Raw genomic sequence first — 14,272 nt, 5'->3', positions numbered from 1 at the left:
AACTGTTGGAGTTCACAGTGCATTTATGGTTTGATTTGGGGGGGTTGGTTAAGGATGAGTGTGCTCTTACAACAATGACTAATATGGAAGTGTGCTTTACATGACAATAAAATTTTTTTTCTAATAGTATGTACCTCCTCTAATAGTGTTTTGCAAACCTTAAAGTACTATATAAATACTAGCTATTATTATTATTAGTCTCAGAAAGTGAAACCATAAAGCAATAACACTAATTTCTTTTAAAAAAATGACCAGAACTTATACAATAAAATTGCATCCCTCAAAAACCATAATGCATGGAATCAGGAGGGCCTGGGTTCAAATTTGACCTCAGACAACTTCCTTCTGTGTGGCCCTGGGTAAGCCACTTGACCCCATTTGCCTAGTCCTTGCCCTCTTAGAGTTGATATTGACACAAAGTAAAGGTTTTTTTGTTTGTTTGTTTGTTTTTTTAAATCTTGTTGCTGGGAGCCTCTACAGTTAGTTATTCCTTTCTTTGAACCATGATTTTGTAAAAAAAAATTTTAACAATTACATGTAATAACAAATTTCCACATAAGTTTTCTGAAATGATATGATCCAAATTGTCTCCCTCCTTCCCCCTCCTCCCCATCCCTGCCACCCTCACCTCCCAGAGCTGGCAAACAATTCAATCTGGGTTAAACCATGATTTTTATAAAGGGCTCAGAGGGAGTAGTATGATAAGAGTCCTAGAGTGGGAGGCCCATGTGCTAGTTCCATCTCTACTGCTAACCTCTCTGACAAGGGAGAGTCACTCTCTTCCATGAACCTTAGTTTCCTCATCTCTAAGATAGGAGGAACCACATGAATATAAAGGAATATTACTGTATAATAGTAAACCACAAATATACAGATTTCAGATAAATGTGGGAAGATTTGTGTAAACTGGTGCAAAGTTAAAAGAGCAAAACCAAAAGATCAATACACATAGTGACTACTACCATGTAAATGAAAAAATCACTAAGAGGAAATGGAATAGTGAGTAACTAAGAACACAATATAATGGTGTTGGAGAACAGATAATGGAGCACAACTTCCTCCTCTCTGCAGAAGGATGGGGGACTACTAAAATGGAATGTCACATACATTATCAAATTTGGCCACATTGGGTCAGCTGTTTTTGCTTAACTCTTTTCCTCTGTGTTGTGGAGACTAAAATGACCCATAGAAGTTATTCCATTGATCATACTCAGTTGCTCTTCCTAGTTCTAACCTACCATGCTTTGAAGTCTATTTCAAACCACAGAGAAAGTCAGTATGGAAAGGACTCCGCATTTTGGTATAACATGGCAAACCCTGAGTGGTCCCTCATTCTTCCCCTGCTCTGTAACAGCACCTTAGTGGACTGCACATATTAAAATAACTGACAGCTTCCTGCTTTGCCCCTAAAGGTGACATCATGGAACCCAGAGATTTCCAGTGAAGGCTGGGAAAGGTCTGACCCTTTCCACCCCCAGTGTCATAGCAACTTTGTCCACATGGCACCTGGTGTTTGGGGGCCCAAGTAAGTGGGCGGGTGCATGGACCTCCGGCTGCCTTTTCCTCTTTTGTGTTTGTTCTTTCATGATTTCACGTGAACAAGTATTGTAAGAATTGAATTAATATTTCTACCCAGATATATGTTTTATAAAGTTTATTAGAAAGGGTAGACAATCATAGTTTTAAATCTCATCATGCTCTAAGTAACCTGACCACGAGGTGCCTAGCCTTTCAAGTCTCTTCCTTTTTCCCCTTACTTGCTTCCTCTCTTCCAGTGACCCTTCTTCCCAAAACCTAAAGCCTTGACTTTTATTGAGGTACAACAGGGACACAAAACCTGGCGTAACTGTGTTATCTGAGGAATGTTGACGGACAGGTCAAGCTACTCAGGAGGGGGAAGGAATGAACTTCCTTGACATAGTATCTATCTAGAGATGATTGTGTCCAGGCTTCAAAGGAACCTTGGGAATTCAAAAGGTCAAGAAGCCCCAGATCTCACCAAGTCTGAATTGTATGGAGGAAAGAGGCAATCTTCCTGGCAACTAGGGCAGAAGAGAACAGCAATGACAAGAGGACTGGTCCAAGTTTATTCTGTTAACTAACATTTTCCATGAGCTGACGCTGACAGTGCAGGGTCAAAGTAAAATGTAAAATACCCAATTAACAGACCTTCAAACTCCTTAATATTCTAACCATTTTTAAGAATCAATCTCCCAGAAGATTGCAATAGTAGTTATAAGCTAAATTACTTAATCCAATTTTAAGTCATTTTGTTAAAGTGCACTCAGTCTTTTATGTTTAGCATTTCCTTTGTGTGTAGGAATAAATTACCTAACCCAGACCTGGTTCATAGTTTACATTGAGAATCTTTTTTACTTCCCCTTTTTTGGGGGAAACCCTAGATATTAGTAATAGCCTAAACCATAAGTAAATTTGTCCCCAGGGCATTAAGGCAATGGATTAATAAACCAAAGAATTGAGAAAAAGGAGTCTTTATCCCTTCTCAAGAAGAGGCCAGGTTCCCTGGAACTGTCCCTAATCTAACCTTCATCTCCAAGGACAGAGAAAGAAGTAGGTACAATATCCAGCCTTGACAGGTTCAGCACCAGTTTCTTATTGTGGGATTTGTTACAAGGGAGGATTTAGTTCTCAGGCTGATGAAGTGGAAGGGTAGTTAATATTCATAACTTACTTGAATATAAAAGCAAAAGGTGTCAAAAATGTTCTTAAATTTTAAAAAATTAAGTTTAAATATTTTTAATTTAAAAAATTATTTTAACCAATTAAATAAAAGTAGGGGCTAGCACACAATTATCTAAAAGGTCATTTTATCTAGTCAATAAGCATTTGAAGTGTTTAAATATGTTAGAACTTTGCTGAGTGCTATGGATATAAATAAAGGCAGAAATAATTTGTTCCCCCACAAAAGAATTCACTTTCTATTGGAAAAAACAACATTAAAAAAAATGAGGCAAATCTTCCACTTTATTTCCTTCAATGAGATTTTTATTGTATATGTGATACATGTCATCCATAGTAAAATAAGCAACATGGAAATATGTATTGCATGAAAGTATGAGTAAAACCTATATCTGACTATTTACCTCCTAGGGGAGGGTGGAGAAGGAGAGGAAAAGAGAAAATCTGGATTCTAAAATGTCAAAAAACAATTGTCAAAAATTGTTTCTGTACATAACTGAAAAAAAAGTAATTTTTTAAAAACAGGCAAAAAGAAGATATATTCAGAGTAAATGGAAGGTGATCTGAGATAGGAAAGATATGTAGCTGAAGGGAATGTGCTTTCCATGTTTACATATCTATGACTGTATATTTTAAGGATCATTTTTTAAAAAACCCTTACCTTCCATCTTAGAATCAATACTGTGTATTGGTTCCAAGGCAGAGGAGTAATAAGGGCTAGGCAATGGAGGTTAAGTGATTTACCCAGGGTCACACAGCTAGGAAGTGTCCCAGGTCAGATTTGAACCCAGGACCTCCTATCTCTGGACCTGACTCTCAATTGACTGAGATACCTAGCTGCCCCCATCTAAGGATCTTTTTGACTCTAACATTCTATGTTCTAAGGTCTCTCTCATCTGTAATATTCTACGTAACAATATTCTTTCCAGTTCTAACATCCTATGTTCCAGTTTTAAAAGTTTAAGAAAACTGAATGTTTTTAGCATGCATGCTCTCCATTTTCAGGAACTACTCTACCTATTCCAGAAGTAATTTTTAAACCATACTGATCACACACCCAGCTTAGTCATGAAATTCAAACAGGAAGAACTAGGGTTTTGTCCACTGGGGATAACTACCTATATCAGAAATCTTCTCCTAAAACAGTAGGCAAAAAAATCAGGAAAACATATGCTATATTTGCAAACACCACCCCACCTGCTCCAGGTTATAACTTCTGCTCGGGGTTATTGCAATTCAGCAAAAGAACCACCAGTGGTTCCAAGAAGGTACCATGTTGATATTATCCTCCTGAGCTCAGCATGTCTGGATCTCTATCCACTGAGCCACCTACCTGCCCCTGAACTTTGGAATATTAATAAAACTGCTAGGGATCTTAACAGAGACCTTACCTAGCCCCCTTATTTGACTGATGAGGAAACTAAGAATCAGAGAAAGGAAGTGACGTAAGCTGGAGCCAATAAGCAAGTTAGAGAAAGAACCAGAACTAGGTACCAACAAGAGCAAGAACCCAGGTGTCTATTTCTGGGGCAGGGCTCTTTCTACTCTACTCTATAGCCTCTAGGTACTTAATCATAAGTCATGTCAACTATAATTTGTCATCCATATGTCTCAATGTGACAAGCTGTTCAAAACAAGGTTGCTTCTAAGTATTCCCCAAGGGGATTTTGGTGTGAATGATTCAGCTGAGTTGTCTACATTAGTTAATAAGATAGTTGTATTTCCATGTTCTTAAAATGCAGATATGGAATTGTAGAAAGACCATTGGATAAGGAGTCACAAGACCAGAGTAACTCTGCAATTTTCTAGCTAAACGATCTTCTTTTTATTTTTTCTAAACTCATACTTTCTGCCTTAGAATCAATACTAAGTATCACTTCCAAGGCAGAAGAGCAGTAAGGGCTAGACAAGAAATAAATCACTTGCCCAGTGTCACACAGCTAGAAATGTCTGAGGTCACATTGGAACCCAGGACCTCCCATTTCCAGGGCAGGCTCTCTAACTATGACATCCTAAACCTCATTTTGCAGATATGTAAAATGAGTAATAATACCACCAGCACCACCTATCTCAAAGAATTACTATGTTGGCCAAATAAAATAAAGCATACAAAGCACTTTATAGACCTTAAAATACTATGTAAATGTCAGCAATTTTATGGGTTCAGTAATGTTCTACATGCCTGTTGTCCAAAGACCAGTCCAACCAAGTTTGGACTCATTTGCTTCAAAGTGGTGAATTTGAACATTATACACAGTAACTGAAACACTGTGGGACGATCAAATGTAATAGACTTTGCTATTAATACCAATGCAATGATCCCAGACAATTTTGAGAGACTTATGGGAGAGAATGCTGCCCATGGCTAGAGAAAGAACTGTGGGAGTAGAAACACAGATGAAAACAGAAGACTTATCACTTGCTTATCTGGATAAATGATTTGGGGTTCTGGTTTTAAAAGATTACTCTATTACAAAGTGATGAATTTTTGGACACGATAACTCTCAAACACTATCTATCAAGGCATAGAGTTTATAATATATATTGGTAGAGTTAATATCCACCTTTACAAAAATCAGATCCCAAAAGTATCAAAGTATTATTATTTTGAAATTATTAAAATCTATTACTGCAATGGCCTTTCACATGCATTATAAAGAGGCAGTGTTGTGCTCAGAAAAGACAGGGAGTTTGGACAACATGATTCAGCTCTAATTCTGCTGTGTAACCTTGGCCAAGTCATTCATTTCTCTGGGTCTCAATCTAGTATATAAAAGAATGTGTCTATCATGTCAGCTATAAGGCATGAGACCTTAGACTTTAAAAGTTTTAAACATGAAAAGGTCTTAGAATATGTGCTTTTAGAACTGAAAGAGGCTTTAGAACATAGAAGGTAGAGCTGAAAGGGTCTCAAGAGATCACCTGCCTCAGGCTAATGAGAAACCATGGCCTGCCAGCTTTTACATTCTGTTCTATGTGGTTAAAATGGCCAGATTCACCCTCAAAGAAAAGATAAGAATGTACCTCCCTCTCTTGTGGTTGAGGTGGGAAAGCGTGGATAGGGAATACTGCACAAAATGTTGAATTTGGTTGATGTGCTAGTTAGGTTGGCTTAATGGCTTCTCTCCCCACCACCATTTTTCTCTTTTTATTTCTTTATTATAAGGAATATACACTCTTTGATATTAAGAATTGTAGCATTTTTTGGGTCTTTGTTTCCCACAACTAGCATAGTATCCAGCACACATCAGGCACTTAATAAATTCTTGCTAATTGGCTGTAGGGAGGACTTTCTAGTCAAGGAATACATAGGGATATACTGGGAAATGAAGGTGATATAAAAACAAGTAACATTTTATTTTATTTTTATTTTTTAATTTAATTTTATTAAGAAAATTTTTCCATGGTTACATGATTCATGTTCTTTCCCTCCCCTTCTCACCCCCCCCACCCCCATAGCCAACGCACAATTCCACTGGAAACACGAGTAACATTTAAAAAATCTTAATGACCCTATGTTCAATGGTTCCTTCTAACTCCAATATACCATGTTATGGTACACTCTGATCTGAGCCCTTTCAGTTCTAACATTCCAGGTCTGTAAACAAGTCAATTAGTCCAGCTCCCAATTTTTACAAATGATGAAACTCAGACTTAGGGAAGTAAAGTGATTTTGCACAGAAATTAGCACATTTCAATAAATTTTCCTCCTCTGTAATAGTTAGAAAGAGATGAACACCAGCTACTGGGTTTAGCAGTGTAGACAAGTATTTGGTGTGAAATACTTAGTTGCTTTCTACAGGGACTCAGGCCAAAGCCCATTATAATCTACTTCCTCCATTGCCTTTCCTTTCAAAGTGCTGATAGGAAGCTCACAAAGAGAAGTAATCCTACAAAGGGACTAGCTAGCGTGCCACTAGAAGACAGTCTAACCAGAGCTCAGGCTCTTTACAGTGACCTCAGAAACCACATCAAGTGCTCAAAGGACAAGCAGGCCCTGTTAAAAGGCAAAATATATTTTTACTTAACTTCCAACAGCTGCCTAAACACTGGTTTCCCTCCCTAGGTCCCCGCTTCATTCTTTTCCCTTCAAATTCAGCATTTGAAGAACTGCCTGCACTGGGGTCCCAAACCAAACTTTGTTTCTTCAATGCCCTCTTCTGAAGAAAAAAACAGCATGGGAAAACATCACAATGACAACTAGATTTTCTAAAGAATTTCTTTTTTTAAAAAATCCTTACCTTCCATCTTTAAATCAACACTATGTGTGGGTTCCAAGGCAGAAGAGCATTAAGGCTAGACAATTGGAGCTGTGACTTGCCCAGGGTCACATAGCTAGGAAGTGTCTGAGACCAGATTTGAATGCAGGCCTGGCTCTCAATCCACTGAGCCACTTAGCTTCCCCAAAGTATTCCTTTTTGAAGTTTCTAGATGTCATATAAAAGAAAAAGCCCAGGGCTCTAGAACTGACTGTTACTAAGTTGCTGTCAGGGACTCGAATTCCCTATCTATCAAATGAGACAATTGAGATTAGATGGCTTCTGAGGTCCTATCTTATTCTAAAAGTACAGATTCAAATAGTCTAGAAGTTCCCTTCCTGCTTAGACATTCTATGCTCTAAGGTTCCTTCTACCTCTGACATTCTAGGATTCTAGTGTGCTAGCCCTGAAAAACTAGGCTGGATGACTCATAACTCTCCCCCTTCTGTGTCCTCCTCCTCCACTGGAAAAATTGTGCTACAGCCTCTACTTTCTGTTTCCAGAGAACACAACCACATATCCAGACAATAAAATCAAAAACTCAGAAGGAAAAATGTACAGGCCAAAAGCAAAGAACTGTTTAGCTTGAAAATATTCTCTCTGAACTTGTTTTCATAAAATGCATTAACTATCTTTATCTCAATAAAATAAACACGTAAAAGCCTCTAATGAATTGAGACATTAAAGGTCTATTGCTACAAAGTTGGTAAGCATAGCAAGTGACAAAGTAGAGTGGTAGAAATAACCCAGATCCCAGAGTCAGGAGACTTTGGTTGTAGTCTTGGCTCATTCACTAATGTACCTGAGGAAGTCATTTCACTTGTCTGGGTCTCTTTTTCTTTTCTGTATCATAAAAGGATGAAGTTCAATTATCTCTAAAGTGCCTTCCAGTTCTATGTTCTATATTCCAATTTTCCTTGTAGAATTAATATTCTGTGTTCTGAGATCCTGGCCAGAAATACTATTCTGTGTTCTAGAGTCCTTTCCAGCTCTGTCATTCTAGTTTCTAAAGTCCCTCTCAGCTCTACCATTCCTTGATTCTGCAAAATAGCAATGACTTTAAAACAAAAAAGTAGTGGTTTAATTGGCATGTGCATATTTGTTCCTGGGTAAACGTTTAATAAAATTCTTCAGTCTTCTGGTATAATAAAGACAGGTGTTGTTTTATGTAAATTCACATTACACAAATTTGACTTTACATAAAGAATTCTGAAAAAAATCCACATTTCATCATTTCAGTGAACTTTCTTCTTGGATTGAAAAGAAGAATCTAAATACTTCAAGATTTTTAAAAGTCCAAAGACTAGTTGAGCATAGTACTGCTTTTTATCATTAGATACACAAGAAAAAGAGAATCATCATCTAAACATTTGTCCATAGCTTTATTAAAAAAAATGTTACAATCAGTCACTAGTGATAAAGACTAGGTGCAGTGGATGTGAAAGATGAAGCAGATTGCATATTTTATCATTAACTTTACTTTTCATTTCATAATTCTGTTTATTGTCATGATTCAGAATTTAATATGTTTACATTCTAATGCTTTTGATGGCCTGTGTAAAGGTATTATTTTGGGTATTGCTTGTTATATAGGCTAAGTAAAGTGGGTGGGTAAAGTAAATTCCCACTACAAAAAGATTGCTTTACATAGAGTTCCATGTAATAAGATGAGAATCATCTGTATCTTGAGAACCTTAGCTTTAACACAAACCCTAATTCAAACATTCTGTCTTCCAAGATTCATCACTGGTTTTGCTAAAAAAAAAAAAATTTTTTTTTAAGATGGATATGTGGAATGGAGGTGGGGATGTGTACTATTATGCTATTTTCACAAAAACCTCACTTAGTTATACATACTTCATCCAGATGCCAACCCAAGCTAGTCTAACTATTTAGTTTCCCTGGCATGTAGAAATAGCAGTCTGAGAAAGACTCATTGCAAAGAAATAAAAATGAGCACCAACATTTTCCCAAGAGACTCTCCCAATGTTCTACCAGAGAAACATTTTCTCCATAAAACTTTCCCACCCTGGTATGCCAGAGGTTCAAAAATATATCCTCCATGGGGTGGTTTGGTCCATTATTGAATGAGAAATCTCTGAGCATAGCATAAAGACACATCAGGCAGTTAACTTACTGCATAACCTTCCCTTGCTGCTAAGAAATAATACTTTAAAATGACAAATTTGTGGGGCAGCTAAGTGGCTCATTGGATAGACAACCAGGCCTAGAGATAGGAAATTCTGGGTTCAAATCTGACCTCAGACACTTCCTAGCTGTATGACTCTGGGAAAGTCACTTAACCCCCATTGCCCAGCCCTTATTGCTTTTCTGTCTTGGAGCCAATACACAGTATTGAGTCTAAGAAAGAAGCTAAGGATTTGACAAAAAGATACTGTTTTTTAATTGAGAGAAATGTAAGTCAAAGAATGTTCAGAGCTGAAGAGGTCTTAGAAAGCACAAAATCCAACTCTCAAAGTTTACAGATTAGAAAACTCAAGCTTAGAAAGGGGAAGTGACTTGTCTAGTGACATAGGATTAATTTGTGGCAGGAAAATCAGAGCTCAGGTCTCCTGACTCCTAGTCTAGTATTCCTACCACTGGAATATTTTGCATCTAGCCTGATCTAATTTTATGACCAAAGGAACAGGTGCTATGCAAATTATATTCAAAACAATCCCCAGAGGCAAATTTTTCCTATGTAATTATTTTCCAGGTGGACTCTTAATATGAAAGCCTCACCCAAAAGATATCTGGAAGGACTGTTGTTCAGTTTGAGATTTTTAAGGTAAACCTTGGTGAAGAGGTGCTTATTTAAAAAAATTTTTTTTTCTTCCAAAGAAAAACATTTAAAATAAAAGCTTGAAAATCTGATTAGATAAACACTTAAAGTATATTAAATCACAAATTTTATCCCTTCTCTCCCACTCTTGCTTGGCTCCAGCTTGCACTTTTCAAGGCAGAAAGTATATAATATTAGAAGTCTTGAAACTGACTCTACATGAATCTTCCTGGCCTAAAGAGGGTAACAATAAGTTGAACACAATTGTGTTTTTTATCACATTGAAGTATCTTTACTCCCATCGTGGCCACTCCATCAGTCTTGACACTGCCTGTGATGACCACGGCTAAGTAAAATGGGTATTGAGTCTATGTGACCACCTGCTTTGAAAGCTCCGTGAGGATGACATAACCATGTAATGGGGCTTTGCATTAGAGGGCACCAGCATTGGGTCTGTATATGAGATGGTCTGGACACTGGATGGTGTGTTAAGGGATGTGGGCCCCAGTTTAGGGGATTGTGGCTGAAGGTCATCATTTTAAAGAACTGGCCTAATGGGACGTGGTTACCCAAGGGCCCGTGGGGACCGAATTATAGGCTACTCCTGAGTGGGAGTGGCTATCTAATTGAGAGCTATTTCTGAACCAACACTAGCCTGAGGGGAAATCTTTATTAGACGTATAGTAATTCGGGTACGAGAGAGAATGAGTATTAGCTATGGGGCAATCAAGTTACACACCCTTTTCCACCACTCCGTATCCCTCCGGAAACCTACTATCTATTCAGGAGGAAGGATTTGGAGTCGGAGATGGGGCAGGGTTGAAGTAGGGGACTAGAACTACAATCTATGGCTTGGCCTCTCGCTGAACGGAGGATGCGGTGAGCCGGAGATTGGGGACTGAGTGGAGTTTTCCATCCCCACCCTCCCACTCTATCTCTTGTCCTTCTGATGGGGGCGAGGGGGAATTGAGGAGGACTTGGACGGATAGTGTCTAGCGGATGCTCATTAGCTGGTCGACTTCTCCTTACTCCTCCCTCCAGCTCCCGAGGCTTACAGAAGGTGGAACAGCACTAGCGCTCCAGGCTTGTACAGGCTGACCCCGCAGGACCAGTACCAAGTAGGCTCGGGCCTCTACTCCCGGCTGCCCCGGCTTTAGGGCAACTCACTTACCTCCCGCTCTAGTCGAGACTTGGAAAAGCTGCTAGCACTCTCTCCGCAGAAACAGCTGGTTCCGGGCTGCACTACGCGCAGGGCTGAACAGGGTAGAGAAGGGCTTGGCAGGGTGGGGCTGGTGGAGAGGGCAGGGCTCTACATTAAGAGCCACCTTCTGGGCGTGGAGCAAGGGGCATGCCAGTCGAAGGGGACTCCCGGGCTGGATGCAGGGTTTATGAGGGGCTGGGCCTGAGAGCTGTGAGGGCGGGGCGACACACCTTTCTCCCAAATACACAAAGGGTTCTTCCTGGACCCCAGCGAATTCAGATTGCCTACTGATGCGAACCTGATATTGTCTTCTCGTAGTAGGTTGGGGTAGTTGCTGAGACAGAAGGCCCTGTGAACCCACCGACACCTCGAGAAGGAAGGGGTTTCAGGCTTCATCTAGTTCAACTTTATAACAAAGAAAGTAACTGTGGGCCAGGGAAGGGAGGGGACTCACTCAGCATCACCAACCAGTTAGTGCCCAAGCTGGAACATAAACCCAGGCTTCTTCATTGGCAGTTCCCCTTTTTTTCCTCTACACGGGCTTCATTTGGCTCTCTGCCCAGCCCCGGGCCGCCCATTCTAACTCTGTCCATTACAGGCTGTTCCTTAAGAACAGAGGATCAATGTGGGGGGTTTTAATGTCCCACGTTTATTCAGTGGCATAGTCTGCCAATGCTAGGCAGAGGGATATTTCCTCATACCTTTAGTAGCAAGGTGATGTAATGAAAATTATACAAGCCCTTAAATGAGATTCCTAATCTGATACCAACTAGCCCTAAACTCTTAGGTGTCCGCCTTTCCAGTCCTCAGCACTCTCATCCTTCAAATGGGGATAATAATCCCAGCATGGAGTTATGAGGATTAAATAAAGCATAGGTAGGAGAGTGTTTTGAAAAGTTCAAAGTACCAAATATATATATGAAAGGTTGCTGTTGTTATTAAAAGCAGGATGAATGAGAGGGATGGGCTTGTGATTCCAATTTTTTCCCCAATTTCCAATGAATTCTAGATGAGGAAACTTCCTGGTAATGCAGGTGGCACCTCTATAGTTTCAGATAATTGTCTAAGAGAGTACTGAGATGAAGTGACTCAGCCAGAATCACAAAACCCAGGAGTGTCAGAGAAAAGATTTGAACCTAGGTTTTCCTGATTCAAAGGCTTGTTCTCTATCCACTATCTGAAACTGTCTTTTTTGTTGTTGTTTTTAACCCTTACTTACCTTGTGTTTAAAATAAGGCCTGAGACAGAAGAGCAACAAGGGCTAGGCAGTCTAGGTCAAGTGACATGCCCGGGTTCACACAGCCAAGAATAGTCTGAGGTCATATATGAACCCAGGTTTTCCTGGTTTCAGGTCTGGTGCTCTATCTATTGTACTCCCAGTATTCCCTATACAATATTGTCCTAAAGGAGCCAACTCTAAAGCAAAAGGACCAAATGGGAGATGTTTTAAGAGACCCTATTTAATTAGAAGACCTGGAAATGAGAGCTATGTTCAATTCCCTCACCATGCTTAGACTGGACCTGTGATCTCACTGGTAGAGGGAACTCCTAGTAAGAAAACTCCCTTCAGCAATGCTGATCAACACATACAGTGCAACTTACAGTCTCAAGTTTAGAATCTCCTGGAGTTTGGAGAAGTTTGTCAGCTTCTTGGCCATAGTCAAGGGAGACCATATCTGTCAGAGGAGGAATTTTAACTCAGGCCTTCTTAACTGAGAAGAGCTGCTAGACACTACACAAAGTGCCACTCAAGATCTTATAACTCTAAAATGCAAGAGCTGATAGAGACCTTAGAAGCTTGAAATGTTACAGCTGGAAAGAATCTTAGGCAGTAAAATGTTAAAAATAGAATGTTTTAGAGATTTTTGAACATAGATCCTAGTAGTGCTAGAAGGGGATTTAGAGGTTATCTAGTCAAACTCTGCTATGGGCAGCTAGGTGGTACAATGAATCAGAGCATCAGGCCTGGAGGCAGGAAGATCCAAGTTCAAATTCTGCCTCAGACACTAGTGTGACCCTAGACAGGTCACTTGACTCTGTTTGCCTCTGTTTTCTCAATCAATGAACTGGAAAAAGAAATGGCAAACCTTAAGTTGGACATGACTGAAGAAGTCAGACACCTGGGTTAAACCTGAATCTTTTCTATCACAAAGCCAATAAGTGTTCACCCAGCCTCAAAGGATTTCCAAAGTATTCACCTTTGTTCTGAACATTTAATGATTACTAAGAATTGTATAGAATCCTGGGCAAAACTTCCTCCTTAAACAAGACTTAAAAAGATAGATTGTATTGTTAAGGGCCTATTTATCTCTGTGATGATAGTTCAAGATTTGTTTGTATTAATTTCATGACTTCTGAGAATTCTAAGTTTAAATTCTAGGTGGCTCAATCAAAGCTTTATAAACATTGTTTCTAAAGGGAAAGGTCTTCTCAGTTCCAAACAATGGCCTTACAAAGGAATTTTTAGAACAGCATCAGGTAATAAATTGTTTTTCAATTTATTTTCAATTTCAATTTCAATTCAAAATATATTGAATTATAAATTCAATTTCAATTGAAAATATTCAATTTATTGAATCAAATTATATCAATTTATTCAATTAAAAATAATTGTTTTTCAAATGATTAAGGGTTAGAATGATAGATACTTCATTTTAAATTTAATGTTTCTGAATTTCAGGACATCTTATGTATTCAACTTTGAGCTCATGATAGTGTGATGGGCATTTTGATTCTGAAACTCTGAATCAGATGGACCGAAGACTCCTACTTTGAAGCCCTATGCTAACTCTCACCAGCACTCTCCTTTTGCCCTTTGTCTGATTCTTTTGTCTCCAGTTTGTTTACACAATAGATTGTGCCACTGTTTGCTATCTTCACTGACTTAGGAAACACTAAAATTCACTTCCTCTAATATTTAAAGAGGTAAGCCACTACTAATCTACCCTGACTCCTTTGTAGAGACTTTATAGTAATGTGAGAGCTGGAAGACCTCTTAGAACAGCCTGTTCTCAACCTCTCGATTTGTAGCAATGAGAATACACAATGCATATCAGGTATTTACATTTCGAATCATAACCGTAGCAAAATTACAGTTTTGAAGTAGCCACCAAAATAATGTTTTGGTTTGGGGACACCACAACCTGAGGAACTGTATTGCGGGGTCACGGCATTAGAAAGGTTGAGAACCACTGCCTTAGAACAATGATGACAAACCTTCTAGAGATAGAAAGCCGGCCCCCACCCCCCCAGACCAAGTGCCCTGTGCACCCTACCCCTCCCTTTATCCCACACAGGGGAGGGAGAAAGCACTCCCATTGGGCTGCTGGG

The 14,272-nt window shown here is 39.2% G+C and overlaps 1 protein-coding gene across 2 annotated transcripts in view; it reads right to left on the bottom strand.

Moving 5' to 3' along the window:
- The window catches only part of GSN (gelsolin), an 89,293-nt gene extending 78,254 nt beyond the window's left edge, over positions 1-11,039 (bottom strand). The window contains exon 1 of one of the 2 annotated variants that reach the window (XM_007474579.3): positions 10,913-11,039. The gene's annotated coding sequence lies outside the window, so the exon portion shown is untranslated. The remainder of the gene's footprint in view (positions 1-10,912) is intronic. The other variant, XM_056812038.1, reaches the window with a different exon arrangement.
- Positions 11,040-14,272: the final 3,233 nt, after the last annotated feature.

This window comes from Monodelphis domestica, chromosome 1, assembly GCF_027887165.1.
Source record: "Monodelphis domestica isolate mMonDom1 chromosome 1, mMonDom1.pri, whole genome shotgun sequence".
NCBI lineage: Eukaryota > Metazoa > Chordata > Mammalia > Didelphimorphia > Didelphidae > Monodelphis > Monodelphis domestica.
Note: the sequence above shows the minus strand (reverse complement) of the source record. Positions and strands in the feature narration are given on the sequence as shown.